This window comes from Leptopilina heterotoma, unplaced genomic scaffold (assembly GCF_015476425.1).
Source record: "Leptopilina heterotoma isolate Lh14 unplaced genomic scaffold, ASM1547642v1 Lhet_32, whole genome shotgun sequence".
Taxonomy (NCBI): Eukaryota; Metazoa; Arthropoda; class Insecta; order Hymenoptera; family Figitidae; genus Leptopilina; species Leptopilina heterotoma.
The window spans coordinates 933,236-947,941 of record NW_025111017.1 but is presented as its reverse complement, the minus strand read 5'-3'; positions in this window follow the sequence as shown (position 1 = coordinate 947,941).

Below are 14,706 nucleotides of genomic sequence, written 5' to 3'. Positions count from 1 at the left end.
TTTGTAGGAAAAATTTAGAATTCTTAAAATCTAATAATGCAGAAATATTCTATTTTATAATGCCTCTAACCCAGTGGGCACTCTTGTTCAAAAGACGTCCTAAGGATGTTTTTTTGCGGACGTCTTTTGGACTTGTACAAAAAGACGTCTTAAAGACGTCCTATTCATGTTCTATGTCTTGGCCATTAGATGTCTTTAAAGTGTCTAAAAGACGTCTTTTTCATTCAACATTTGAAAATAGAAAAATTTTCATAAATAGAAAATATTATTTTCTAAGTTCAACTTGGACTTAGAAATTTATGAATGTGAAATTCATTGGAATTTTTCTAAGTTAAATTCATTTCATTGACAAATGAGATCGTTAACTTTGTAGAGGTTCATATCTGTCTTGAACGGCTGAGGTGCTTAAGGCGCAGTGTTTCAAGCCCAAGGTATCCGAGTTCGATCCCAGCTTCGTAGGAATTTTTTCATTATTTCTCCACATTTTAGAAAAAATAAAATTAAACTTAAAATAAATTTAATACAATATTACTGAGAGTTGGGCAACTCCAGAAAAACGTGACGATAACAAACAAAATAAAATCTACAAAACAACTAGAAATTTATGAATTTGTAGTATTCAATTTTTCAAATTGCACTTTTAAAATTCGTAATCAGCGACCCCGAAAACCCCCGAGTAAGTAATTCCATGCAATTTTATCTATTTTAAAAAGATTTTATCCGCCATATTGGATCCGCCATTTTGAATTTTAAAAATTGAACTTCATATTCGTAATCAGCGATCCCAAAAACGCCCGAGTGAGTAATTTCATTCAATTTTATCGATTTTCAAAAATGTTCATCCGCCATATTGGAACCGCCATTTTTAATTTTTAAAATTAAACTTCATATTCGTAATCAGCGACCCCGAAAACCTCCGAGAAGTAATTTTCAAATGATTTAAATCAAGTTTTGAATATTGATGATGGATTTGCTATTTATCAAGTATTTTGCTCTGATTTTTCTGCTATTTTGGATCCGCCATCTTGAATTTTCAAGTTGTCAAGTACACAGTTCGAAAGTACAACTATTTTATCCACCTATATCATACATGAGACCCGCTCAAAAAAGTCTTATTGTTGTGAAAAGCGTGTTTCAAAAAAAACCTTACTATTTTTTCGGTATTTTCTCCATTGTGGGCGCCATATTGGTTTCCCTGATGGTCGAAATGCTTTTTTGACCCCGGATTCTGAAAGAGCGGACCTCAATACCTCCTAGTACCGAAGGGTTTTTAATTAAAAGTCTAATCATTTAGGATAAAAATTCTTACCTTGAAATTCAGTCAAAAATTTTGGACATTTGGGCGTTAATGGGTTAATACAAATAAATACTAATTTACATAGAAATCTAGAAATTCGTCTGTTTCGTAATTATCGACCCCAAGATACCCTAAGTATAAATTTATATATGAATCCAAATATTTTTTTAAACCTCGTCCTCCATATTGGATCCGCCATTTTGAATTTTGAAAAACTAACTTCGGATTCGTAACCAGCGACCTCAAAAACCCACGAGTAACGAGTTTTTATCAGGTTTGAGAAAATTTAAAAAATTAGTCCGCCATATTGGATTTTTGGAATCTGATGTCAGATTCGTCATAAGGGACCTCAAAAACCCCAGAGTTACAAATTTCAAGCGAATTCGATCAATTTTTAAAAAAGTCATCTGTTAGATTAGATCCGCCATTTTGAATTTTAAAAATCTGATATCAAATTCGCAATCAGCGACCTCAAAAGCCCCCGAGTAACAAGTTTCAAGGAAATCTGAACAATTTTTTTATTTCGTCCGCCATATTAGATCTGACATTTTGAATTTTGAAAAACTAACATCGGATTCGTATCCAGCGACCCCGAAAACCCCCGAGTAACGAGCTTCAATCGAATCCGATCAATTTTTAAAAAGTCATCCGCCATATTGGATTCGCCATTCTGAATTTTTACATCAGATTTGTAATCAGCAACCCCAAAAACCCCTGAGTAACAAATTTCAATCAGATTTGAGCAATTTTGAAAAAGTTTGTCATCTTACGTAAAATAAGGAAAAAATTTTGTCTTTCAAGCGCCATTTTAAATACAAAATCGAAAAAAATAAAAATTAGAAATAAATATTTTTCAAGTACAATTATCGAAAACACGTTTCTGATACTTTTTGTTGTATTTGAAAAGCGTTATGACAGAAAAAAAATTCTTTTGAAAAAAATGACATTAAAAAAACTTGACTTTTTTTAGTATTTTTAAAAAAAGAAGGGTTAAATATCATTTCTTGAAAATTTTGACCACATCATTCGAAAGAGCGACCCCAAGAATAGTAGGGTATGGACTTTTGAAAACTTTTATGGCTTTTTTTTTACTAATTGTAAGAGATTGAAATTCATGTTGAAAAGTAGCACATCTCGTCGTTAAAGGGTTAATATTCGAAATATAACAATCTCTAAATCTCCCTGATATGATACCAAGTGTCATGAAAATCTATTAATTTAAAAAAAATTTTGTCCTCCATATTGGATCCGTGATTTCTAATTTTAATTTTATATTTGCAATTAACAATCAGAAAATGCAAAGAAATTAATTTATAAAAGAATAAGCGCATAGTATGGAGTTTCACCTTCCCCATGACAAGACTATGGGTGAGGTGAAAATCCATACTATGCGCGTCAACAGTAAATTGTTATTTCTGCAGCCAAATATTATAAGGCGCAAAAAGGCGCAAGAAATTAATAAACTACATACATAGAAGAAGACAACAGTGTGTTAAAATATTCAATATAGAGTGTTATGTAATGTTATGAGGAAACAGCAGAGCGCATTAGGAGTTTAAAATTCAATTTTTTAAAATAATGACCTTTAAAATTGTGAAATTATGTATTTTTTAAAATAATTTTTTCGCATGAGTAATATTTCTTAGTGTGATAATGTAGTGTTAGAAGCAAAAAAAATGATATTTTAAAATATTATCATGTTTTTTAAATAGTTTTATATAACACAACAGTGAGATATTTATAATTGTATATTTGTTGTTTAATCATGTTCCAGAAGAAAATAAAAAGTCCGAATAAAATAATTCTTTCATTTTTACATTCCTTAATGTATATAAATAGCAAAAAAATGAATAACTGTCATTTATAAATATGTTGCTTTTTGGCCAAAATTTGGCGTTTCTGGCCCACTGTGCAGTGGGCAAAAAACCATCATCGTTTTAAAAACGTTCCAAAAACGTTTTAAAAACAATGATGGTTTTTTGCCCACTGGGCTTGCTCTGAACTACGTGCCTGTTCAAAACCTATAGATACCCAATCACAATCAGGTCCTGTTTTTAAATTAAAAAATATTATATTTGACAAGTACCTCTCCACCATTGGTTTTAAAGAAGATTCAGTAACTTCAGCGAAACTTGAAATTTTTGGAGAGGATTGAAAGCTAATGTCAAGAATTACAGAGTAAAAATAACTAGCGTAGACAATGCAGGCAATCAAAAGTGAACCAAACATTATTCTTGCTGGCAAATTACCCAGTGGGCAAAAAACCATCATTGTTTTAAAAACGTTCCAAAAACGTTTTTAGAACGTTTCATGTCTACTAAATAATGTCCCAAAAACGTTATATGGTTCTAAAACGTTTTAAAAGCAATGGAACGTTTTTGGAACATTATTTTGCAGACATGAAACGTTCTAAAAACGTTTTTAAGACGCTTTTAAAACAATGATGGTTTTTTGCCCATTGGGTATCTGGTTCTTTGGAAGCCGTCGCTTTCATTATAATTTAAATGATGTTCAATATGTTTTCCAAGTACTCCTTCGAAATTTCAATAAGTATGCCATCAGTCGTATACCACAAATCGTACCAATTAACGCCGAGATTATGTACCAAAATTCTGATGATACTTACCTTACTTTCACCTCGTTTGGAATTACAGCTCTACACTGAAAGTATTTTGGGCAGGCAGGAGCCTGCCGAAATTAGAGCTCCTGTTACAGGGCTCGTAGCTCACCTCAAAAAGGTGAGAATCTACTCCCGAAAGGTGAGCAGCTGTCCCTGAGGAGTTGCTGCTTACCTTTCGGGAGTAGATTCACGCCTTTTTAAGGTGAACTGCGAGTCTTGAGGCAGCGAGCACTAGCGGCACCCATGTAAAGCCTGCAGCTTCCCAAAATTCTTTCAGTGTAGCATGAGTAAGTCTAAGAACTTCCCAGATAACAATAGTGAATGCACATTGCCTGCAAGAGACTCATGACGTGCGATAAGTACTTTCACGAGGTGAGTGCCTCAATAAAATGTATATTTGGGACGTTCCATGTCAACCGGATCAGTTCTCTGTACATAATTCTATGGGATCAATTGTAACGTGTACAAAAGTAACCTGTACGTTTGCAGGAAGCTTGCAGCAAACTTACACAACAAGATTTGCAATCTTACACGTAAGCTTGCTGCAAGTTTGCTGCAAGGTTACATAGCAAGCTTACGACAAGCCTACAATGCAAACTTGCTACAATATTACTACGAAAGTTTGTCACACACTTACATCGACAGCTAACAAGTTTTACGCGGCAAGCTTGCTGTGAACTTTAACAGTAAACTTCCCACAAGCTTCTCTGAAATATTTTTTAATTTGTAATGCATTTTTAATAATAAAAATAAACTTACAAATCAATTATTAAAACTACAACTTTCATTATATATATTTGAAATAAAGACACAATTATTAGGATAATAATTTATTAACTTTTAAAATAAATATATACATATTGAATAATTTGTTTTATTTATTTTGTTATTTAATTTGAATGTAGCAAAGGAAGCAGTATTAGCCCTTTGCTGCAAGGAATTCTCCATACTTTACACAAAATATTCTTGGTTGATGAAGAAAAAATTTCATTAGTAGGCTTTCCTATTATGATGCTTATGCATCTTGAGTCAGGCTCATCATAAACTTTATCAATGGGCTTGATTTTTTAAAAAAAAAAATGTAACTACATTATTTTCAAGTACAATATTTTTCGTTATTGCGAAAGTTCCATCTTTTAAAAGGACACAACTATTTTTCAACGATGTAATAATGAGGGTTAAAAGTTCATTTTTAAAAATTTTATATTGCTCAACTCCTGCTGCAAAAGTTCCTTAATGGAGCATTGTTATGTTTTCCTTTCAATGTCTCTCCGGAAACAGTGTCATTTAAATTACTGTCCTCGCGCTCAAAGTACCTAGAAGATATTTGTTGTAGAGGTTTATTTCCCATTCTGACCATCCTCTTAATTGTTGACATGTAGTTCTCGAACTTGAAGGCACTAAAATCATCTAGTGGTCCATATTTTCTGACGTCGTCACATAAATGTAATAAATTATGCACGTTGTGTGAAACGTATTGTTTTCCATAAATTTTTTCAAATCCGATAACAAATTTTTTTAATAAAACTTCGCATTACTCTATGTTTTCTTCTTTAATGATGCGCTTTCCATTAGCTAGAATAGAAATTGCTGAGTGTAACAATATAAAATTCTTGTATATTTCGAAGGATAGAATATTTTTCAGGACAATTGGACCCGTATATAACAAAAATGTCCGGAATTCAGTTGCTTTCCAGTATTTAAATTCAAATAAAGACCTTGATTTTCTACAAAATTCAACAGGCGTGCTTTTTTTTAAATTAATAATTTTTTAGAAATTTTGTTTATTGTAGTAGCACTCAACCTAACCGACAAAAGACCACTCATCCATAAAGTTAATAATTTTTTCGTAACTCCAAGTAGTACCAGATGCATATAATCAAGAGGAACTGAGGATATGCAACCAAATTTTGGAATTCGTGTCATAATGTTTTCTCTTTGGGTGTCCAAGTCGTTATATTGATGATTGATGAACTCTTTGTCAGTTCTTAGTTGAAATGGTCCAATGCCTGGAAAGCACACTGTTCCTGCTTTTTTCTTCTTTCCTCCTCTAACGGATTTACGAAAATATTCCCCCTTTATTTTACATTTCGAACAGCTGTTGTAGCCTGTGTGTCCTTTTAGATCCAAGACAAATGATTTAGCAGGGGCATCACATATTCGATCATAACATGCAATTTTCACAGTTTCGTCCATTAATCCATTATTAGACAAATTCGTTAATTCTTCAACGAATTCATTTAAAAATTCGCTTGCGTCGTTAGGTTTCTTGTTTCCATAGAAAGCTCCAACTGGATAAACACCTTTGTTGTTTTTCTCGGAACACAATATTATCCATAAACCTCCTTTTGAAGCGTTATACAGAGGAAGTCCATCAACGTTAAAAAATAATTTTAATTCATGAACTTTCTCGTTTTTTTTCTTTTTTTCACGTATAATATTTTTTACCGCTTTTTCCAATCCAAAATGATGGTATTCCCCACCTCCAATATGGCAGACTATTTTTTAAAAAATGACCCAATTTACTCGAAACATGTTACTCGGGAGTTTTTGGGGTCGCTGATTACAAATCTGAACTCAAATTTCAAAAATACAAAATGGCAGATTCAATATAGCGGACTATTTTTTTAAAAATGACCCAATTTACTCGAAACATGTTACTTAGGGGTTTTTGGGGTCGCTGATTACAAATCTGAACTCAAATTTCAAAAATACAAAATGGCAGATTCAATATGGCGGACTATTTTTTAAAAAATGACTTAAATTACTCGAAACATGTTACTCGGGAGTTTTTTGGGTCGCTGATTACAAATCTGAACTCAAATTTCAAAAATACAAAATGGCGGATCCAATATGGCGGACTATTTTTTAAAAAATGACCTAAACTACTCGAAACATGTTACTTAGGGGTTTTTGAAGTCGCTGATTACAAATCTGAACTCAATTTTTAAAAATACAAAATGATGGACGTAATGTGAAGGAGTATTTTTTTAAAAACGATCCAATTTACTCGAAACTTGTGAATCGGGGGTTTTCAGGTCGCTAATTACAAATTTTAACTCAATTTTCAAAAATACAAAATGACGGAACATTTTCGCAAGCACGATTCAATGGATGTCTAATTCCTTTATAAATTGATAATCACACTGTAAAGGTTAAGAAAAATTTACAAAAAATACTATTAATATTTTAACACTTACATAGGGCAGTATAGTCAAGGTCGGACCACCTTTTGACTTTTGTTTATAACTTTTTTTGTTAAAATGAATTTGGTCAATTGAAGTATATTGTTGGAATGTCCTGTTTAATTGAAACATTTTTTCTGTACAAAGCAAATTGATTGATTTTAAGATAAAGAAGTTATAAAAATTTCAAAAAAAAATTTCGTAGTCCACGTTGGCCCATATAGTCAACGTCGGTCCATATTTGAAATTCAAAATAAAATAACATGTTTAGAGTAACGGAAAATTGATCCTTTATTGTTTACTTAAAGAATGAATGAATGAATTATTGTTAACTTAATGAAATTAATAATAAAATAACTTTGTTTTGTTAACCATGACTCCGACAAAATTTCTGCTTGCTTACCTTGATGATTCCATTTTTTTATCTTTTATTAATGATTTTTCACAAGATGGACAAAACTTTTTTTGAGCTTTTTTGTACCGACGTCACAGAAAACACTACTTTTGATTCTCCAAAAATGTAATTCTTCCTGTTTTAAGGTGAGATGAGAAATCTGAGACAGAAAAATCTGGCGGCTCCTATGTAAAGCTTACAGTCTGACCAAAATTCTTTCAGTGTATAGATGAAAAAACATTTCGTTCTAAATTTTGACAAAACATACAGACTTAAATAAAATTTCAACATGACTGGTTCAAGTTTATTGCGTTCAAAATATTAAAACATGTTTGTATTCTATGCATAATATAATATTACGTAATGCTAAGTTTAAAAGAAACATGTTTATACAGTAATAATTTTTAAAGCACAGAGAGAAATAATAAAAAAATGAATTTCTAAAGATTATTCTTTGAGAAACAAAGTTCATATCTGTACTTAGCTAACTGAAAAACCCCCGGTTCACAAGTTTCGAATAAGTTGGGTCATTTTTTAAAAAAAATAGTCCGCCATATTGGATCCACCATTTTGTATTTTTGAAAATTGAGTTCAGATTTGTAATCAGCGACCCCAAAAACCCCTAAGTAACATGTTTCGAGTAATTTGGGTCATTTAAAAAAAAATAGTCTGCCATGTTGGATCCGCCATTTTGTATTTCTGAAAATTTTGAAAAGTCTCAACATGTTTTGATTTTCTAGACCACTAGTAGTGTTGGTGATCAATATAATGCCAATTCGAACGTTTTCCCAGTGGGCAAAAAACCATCATTGTTTTAAAAACGTTCGAAAAACGTTTTTAGAACGTTTCATGTCTGCAAAATAATGTTCCAAAAACGCTCCATTGCTTTTAAAACGTTTTAGAACCATATAACGTTTTTGGGACATTATTTAGCAGGCCGCCATTTTGGATTTTTAAAAAGGCCAGATTGTAACTGTTAGAGTGCTTCAAGACGAACATTTTAACACCTTACACGTTATAATTGATCCCATAGAATTATGTACAGAGAGCTGATCCGGTTGACATGGAACGTCCCATTTATAAAGCAAAAGTATAATATTTAAATACTCTCCAAATCTAAATAAAAAAGCTACAAATTCATTTGATAAAGATTATCTTCTTCATATGTGACAGTTAACTTGATAACACCCTGCCGGAAAAATGAACTGAAATTGTACTGGGGAATTAGTATTGAGAGCACAGTGCAATTTCAGTGGAAATTTGCTGTGTTTCAGCACTGAAATTGTACTGGGAAAAATTACCTGCAAAAGGGTCGCTATAGGTGGTGTTTATGGCCTAACCGTCATTAAATTGAAGGACGAATATTTCTTTGTTAATGTTAAAAATAATTTTTATTTATATTTCAACATTATATTTGTTTTTCATGAACTCAGATTCTTTACAAGTTTGCGAGATAGTTTATAACCTTGTTAATTAAAAATTTTGTATAATGAATTTTAGATATTTGTAATCATAAGACGTCACAGATTAAAATTTTTTTGTTTTGAAAATTGAATTATTTAAATTGTAAACTTTTTAAGCCATAAAATTATAATCCCATACAACAATAGGCTTTCGGGTCTATTGATAAAGCAGGGGTTGTAATATAAGTTTAAAATTTAACGTGAATTTCTTTGAAAATTTTGTTAACCTTTTTTTATTTTCACTTTTAAACTGTTAACAATGGTTTGTTGACATAACCTGCATTTGACACTATTGTTAAAGGACTTTAAAAATGTCTACCGAAACATTAAAAAAACGGACTGACATTGTACTGAGGCCAGTATAATTTTAGTACTTTTTCAGTCCATTCTTCCGGCAGGGCATTCGCTTCTACTGTTGTTTTTCACTGAAATGACATGAAAAAATACATTAGCTCAGAGAACCTAATCATTCTCTACAAAAAAGGTATTTTCCCATACACTATAAACAACTGTAAGGAGTGAGATTTTTTAGAGAAACTCTGCAAAAAAGATCAGAATTTCTTTGCAGAACTGTCTCGTTTATCCTACATCGATTTTCGCATTTATTACATAAATTGTAAATTTAACTCTGGAATGACTGATATCTACGACTAACACGCTTTATAGGTGAGTTTCACTACGCACGAAAATAAGATCAGGGGCCCAATTCTTGAAAGTATGCGAGAATTCTCGTCTACGGTAAGTATATTTCCCGGCAGGAAACTACTTCTCGAGACCTTTTGTGGGGACGGAGGGGGCGAACCCTTCAAAATGGGTTGGCCGCTCAAGAAACCGAATCTACTATGTTTCGCTGGGGAGTGTCCCAAGGCATGGTGATTAGAGGGGTCATCGAGAGAGACGGAATGGACAGAGGCTTAACCGCGGGTCCATGTCCATTCCGAAGATTTCCTGCTGGCGGAGTCTGACTAAGAAGAAACCCTTCCATGGTTTCGTTGGCTGCACCATGTCGATTGAGGCGTGAGTCTCTGACACCCAATCCGTGATAAACTCGTGTCCATGGATGAATGATATCAAGGTTACCAAATCCTTCAGGTTCTTCCGGGGGGCGGTGCGGGAGGGGCCCGACCCGCTGGGCATAACTTAGGTCTCGTAAAGCACAGGAGGGGTTGCGTTACAGAAGGGGCCCGTCCTCTGGGCACCACGTTTCCATGGTGGGGCTCCGAATGGAGGTATCTTGAACGAGACTCTGGGATACCAGGCGACCTTTCAGATGTAATTAGCCTTTTCCTTAAATTGAGGCTCTTTAAGGATAGACCTTCTTTTCCTCTTTTCTCGTGGGACCTTAATGGATACTACAGAAATTAATAAAAATAAAACCATACACGCGAGCGTCGAAGAGCCCTCTTTGGGGGATCACGATGCTGGCGATCAGGGTGTGGAGGCGACAGAGGGGAACGTGAGTCAGTCTTAAATATGGCTGCTTTCGGGATCTACTGTATGCAGATTAACTTGCATCATTGTAAAGGCGCTTCGGCGATTCCAGCCAAGAACATTAAAAGGATGCAGGCAGCTATAGCCTTTGTTCAAGAACCTTGGGTTTACAAGGGTAAGATTAGAGAGGTCTAAATGGCTGTGAGGAGCTAGTTTATTCACCACAGGAACCAGTTCCAAGGGCTTGCCTGATCTATAAAGGTCTAGATGCTTTCCCTCTATTGGAATTAACTACCAGGAACTTAGTTGTTGTTAAGGCTAAGTACCTAAAAAAGAACGGAAATAAAAGGGAGGTTGTAGTAGCTTCCGCATATTTTTCGGGATCGATAGATGACCCCGCACCACCTACAGAGGTGGAGAAGTTGGTAGATTACTGTCAACGGCAAAGTCTCCCTTTGATAATAGGTTGTTATGCCAATGCGCACTATGTATGGGGCAGCACTGACACTAACGACAGAGGCGGAAGACTTTTAGATTTTCTGATATATACGGATTTAGAAATTTTAAATCAGGGTAATGAGCCAACTTTCGTTACTGTGAACAGAAAAGAAGTGTTGGATATTAAGATCTGTTCCAAGTTCGTGTTGAGTGGTGTGAGGGACTGGAGGGTGTCTGATGAAGATTCCCTCTCGGACCACAGACTTATTACATTCAGAATGGAATCGAAAGATCGGGAACATAAATGGGGACGTAATCTTAGGAGTGCTGATTGAGCTTCATATATTGAGGACCTCAAGGCCTCTATGGAGTGCTTCCTCACCTCGTATGGAACATATAAAGAGTTGGAACTCGCAGCGGAATATCTGCGAGATTCGATTATCTGCTCTTTTGAAAGAAGCTGTGTAGCCAAAAAAGTGGACTCCAACAGGGGTAGTAAATGGTGGAACTCCTGTTTTGAGGGACATAGGCAAACAGTAAGAAAGCTTTTTAACAAAGCCAAGAAACGTAAGAATCAGCAATCGTGGGATGAATATCATGCTGCTCGTAATTCTTACAAGAAAGAGGTACAGAAGGCACGGGGTATTAGCTGGCGGAGTTTTTGCGAGGGAATTGAAAGAGTATCAGAAGCATCAAGACTCCATATGGTACACTCGTGCACATCGATGCCTTCTACCAGAGAAGGCACTAATTTCACGAAGTTTGCCTACCTTCTATACTGTCTAAAAAATCAGCCAATGGAAAAGCAGAATTCTGTTGACATTATTGACGCGAACTATAAAGAATATAGAAAGTAGGGAAAACTCGTCAAATTTGTGCCTTCCCTGAGAGAAGGCATCGATGAACACAAGTGTACTAGCTAGAGACCCAATGGTCAAACTAACTGCCCAGTGGGCACAGGGACGTCTAAAAGACGTCCCTTCCTGTCCGCGGACAATTCGGGGACAATGATGGTAATTTATTGTATGATTGTGCAGTCATAACGTGCAACGTTTTTTGGATACTTCGCGCAACGAAAATGCAACTAATTAAGGCGCATGAATTCCCGCAAATAATGCGACTCTTATCGTGCGACTAACGTGCGACGCACGATTGTTTGAGAGTAAACGCAATGTCGAGAAGCATCCCAGTGGGCAAAAAACCATCATTGTTTTAAAAACGTTCCAAAAACGTTTTTAGAACGTTTCATTCATGTCAGCAAAATAATGTTCCAAAAACGTTCCATTGCTTTTAAAACGTTTTAGAACCATATAACGTTTTTGGGACGTTATTTAGCAGACATGAAACGTTCTAAAAACGTTTTTGGAACGTTTTTAAAACAATAATGGTTTTTTTTCCCACTGGGATGGTAATTTATTAAGGGTGCAACGGTATTACAATTTGTTACATACGAGAACATGGCAAGTTATCGAGAGAACATTTTACAGTCTGACAATGGTCGCGAATTTGTCAACCGCATAATTACAGAGTTGGCATCTTTATGGACTGAGTTAAAAATCGTTTATGGAAAACCCAGACACAGCCAGGGCCAAGGATCTGTTGATAAAGTAAACCAAGCCATAGAATATATGCTTGAGTGTTGGATGATAGAGGGGGATGATAGAGGGGGGATGGTTTTAAAAATTTAAAACCTGTTTTTTATCTTCAAGGAAACCGTTTTTCTCGAAATGAGGTTTTTGGCGTTCTAAACTTTTAAATTCCGTAACTCAGCAAATTTGTAACCAAAGAAGTTCTAAGACCACTCAAAATTTTCCAAATTTTGCCAGAAATACGCCCATATAGATAACTCTAATAGTGCCAAAATGGGCCCTTTTCATGTGGACGTCCACATATATCTCTCGAATTGACTTTCGAGCTACCCGCGTAATTTCAAAGAAATGTATGTCAAATAAAAATACAAAGCTGCGTTGCTCAGACTCAAAACCCTCCTTCCCTCCATGTGGTCTAACGTAGCACATTACCGAACCCCCTTCTCCCCAAAGCAGGCTACGTGGTTTATGGATGGTCCCTTAAAGCTATGTTTGGGTTTGATCCGAAAGTAGGCCTTTGTAGTTCTAAATTGTCTAGCGAAGTATTAAAAAATATTCACATAGAGGATGATCTAAAAAATGTACTAGGTTCATGTGAAGATTTTTAACTTTTCAATTTTCCTAAATTAACTTGGGCATTTCACGAAATGCCTGGTAAATTCGGGAAATGCCTATCAATCTCTAGGAAATTAGGATAATTCCTGAAAAGTTTAGTCATTTCGGAAAATGCTCAGGCATTTCGCGAATTGCCTGAATTTCGGGTTTTGCATATACCTCTTCCTTGAAGGGTTTGCCTTTCCGTTTAGTAACGAAAATACTGTTTTATTATTTAACAGGATGCCTACAACTAATCTGAAAAAAAATTCCCTAACTTTTCCAGGTTTACCGGGACTTCTAAAATAAACATTTTTAAGAACAATTATGTATTTTAAAAAAATCGACTTATTTTAAGAAACGAATTTTTTCAATGGCATTATTTCTGCTTCAATTCGTGCAGATTTTTTGGTAGCTTTGTCAATATCCCAGTGGGCACTGGGACGTCTAAAAGAAGTCTCAAAGATGTCCCTTTTTGTCCGCGGACGATTCAGGGACAATGATGGCAATGTCTCTGAGTCATCAAAAAGACAACTAAAAGACGTCTAAAAGACGTTCTACGTCTGGTCCAAAATACGTCTAAAAGACATAAGAAAGGACGTCTAAAGTACGTCTAAAAGACGTCTTTTGGACGTCCTTTTTACATTCCTTCAGATCTTAAATAAACATTTCTTTTATAACATTTTTTAAGTTGAAATTCAGTAATATTGTATTAAATTTATTTTAAGTTTAATTTTATTTTTTCTAAAATGTGGAGATATAATGAAAAAATTCCTACGAAGCTGGGATCGAACTCGGGTACCTTGGGCTTGAAGCATTGCGCCTTAAGCACCTCAGCCGTTCAAGACAGATATGAACCTCTACAAAGTTAACGATCTCACTTGTCAATGAAATGAATTTAACTTAGAAAAATTCCAATGAATTTCACATTCATAAATTTCTAAGTCCAAGTTGAACTTAGAAAATAATATTTTCTATTTATGGAAATTTTTCTATTTTCAAATGTTGAATGAAAAAGACGTCTTTTAGACACTTTAAAGACATCTAATGGCCAAGACATAGAACATGAATAGGACGTCTACAAGTCCAAAAGACGTCCGCAAAAAGACATCCTTAGGACGTCTTTTGAACAAGTGTGCCCACTGGGATGACTCTTTTCTTTTGATCTTCCAGAATTTTAAGTGGTCAATCTTTTTTTATGTGATTATATGTCTGTGTTTCATATTATTTATAAAAATAGAATTGAAATGCAGATGGGAAATGATGAAAAAAGTTCCCGGACATTTCCAGGTTTTCAGGACAATTTTAATTTTCTGCCATTTCCCGGTTTTTCAGGTGTTATAGACACCTGTGCTGTGTTATCCCTCCTGCGTACTATGACGTCCCATACAGCACCGAAGATTTCCTGAAACTCGACAGGACCTCGTTCAGTGAGGTTAGAAACATTGAGTCGCGATCTTCATGGGAGATTGTGTGGATGTTCAAATGTTCACATAAACAGAATATTAAATATCAACCTTCAGCAAAAAATAAACTCCAAATATTGACTTGCGATGTTTAGTCAATATTCAGACAGTATTGGTTTATACGTGTATAATTATTAAACGAAATTTTTATAACTATGCGAAAATCACATTCAATATTGATACAATATTGACCGAACATCGCAAGTCAATATTTGGAGTTTAGTTTTTG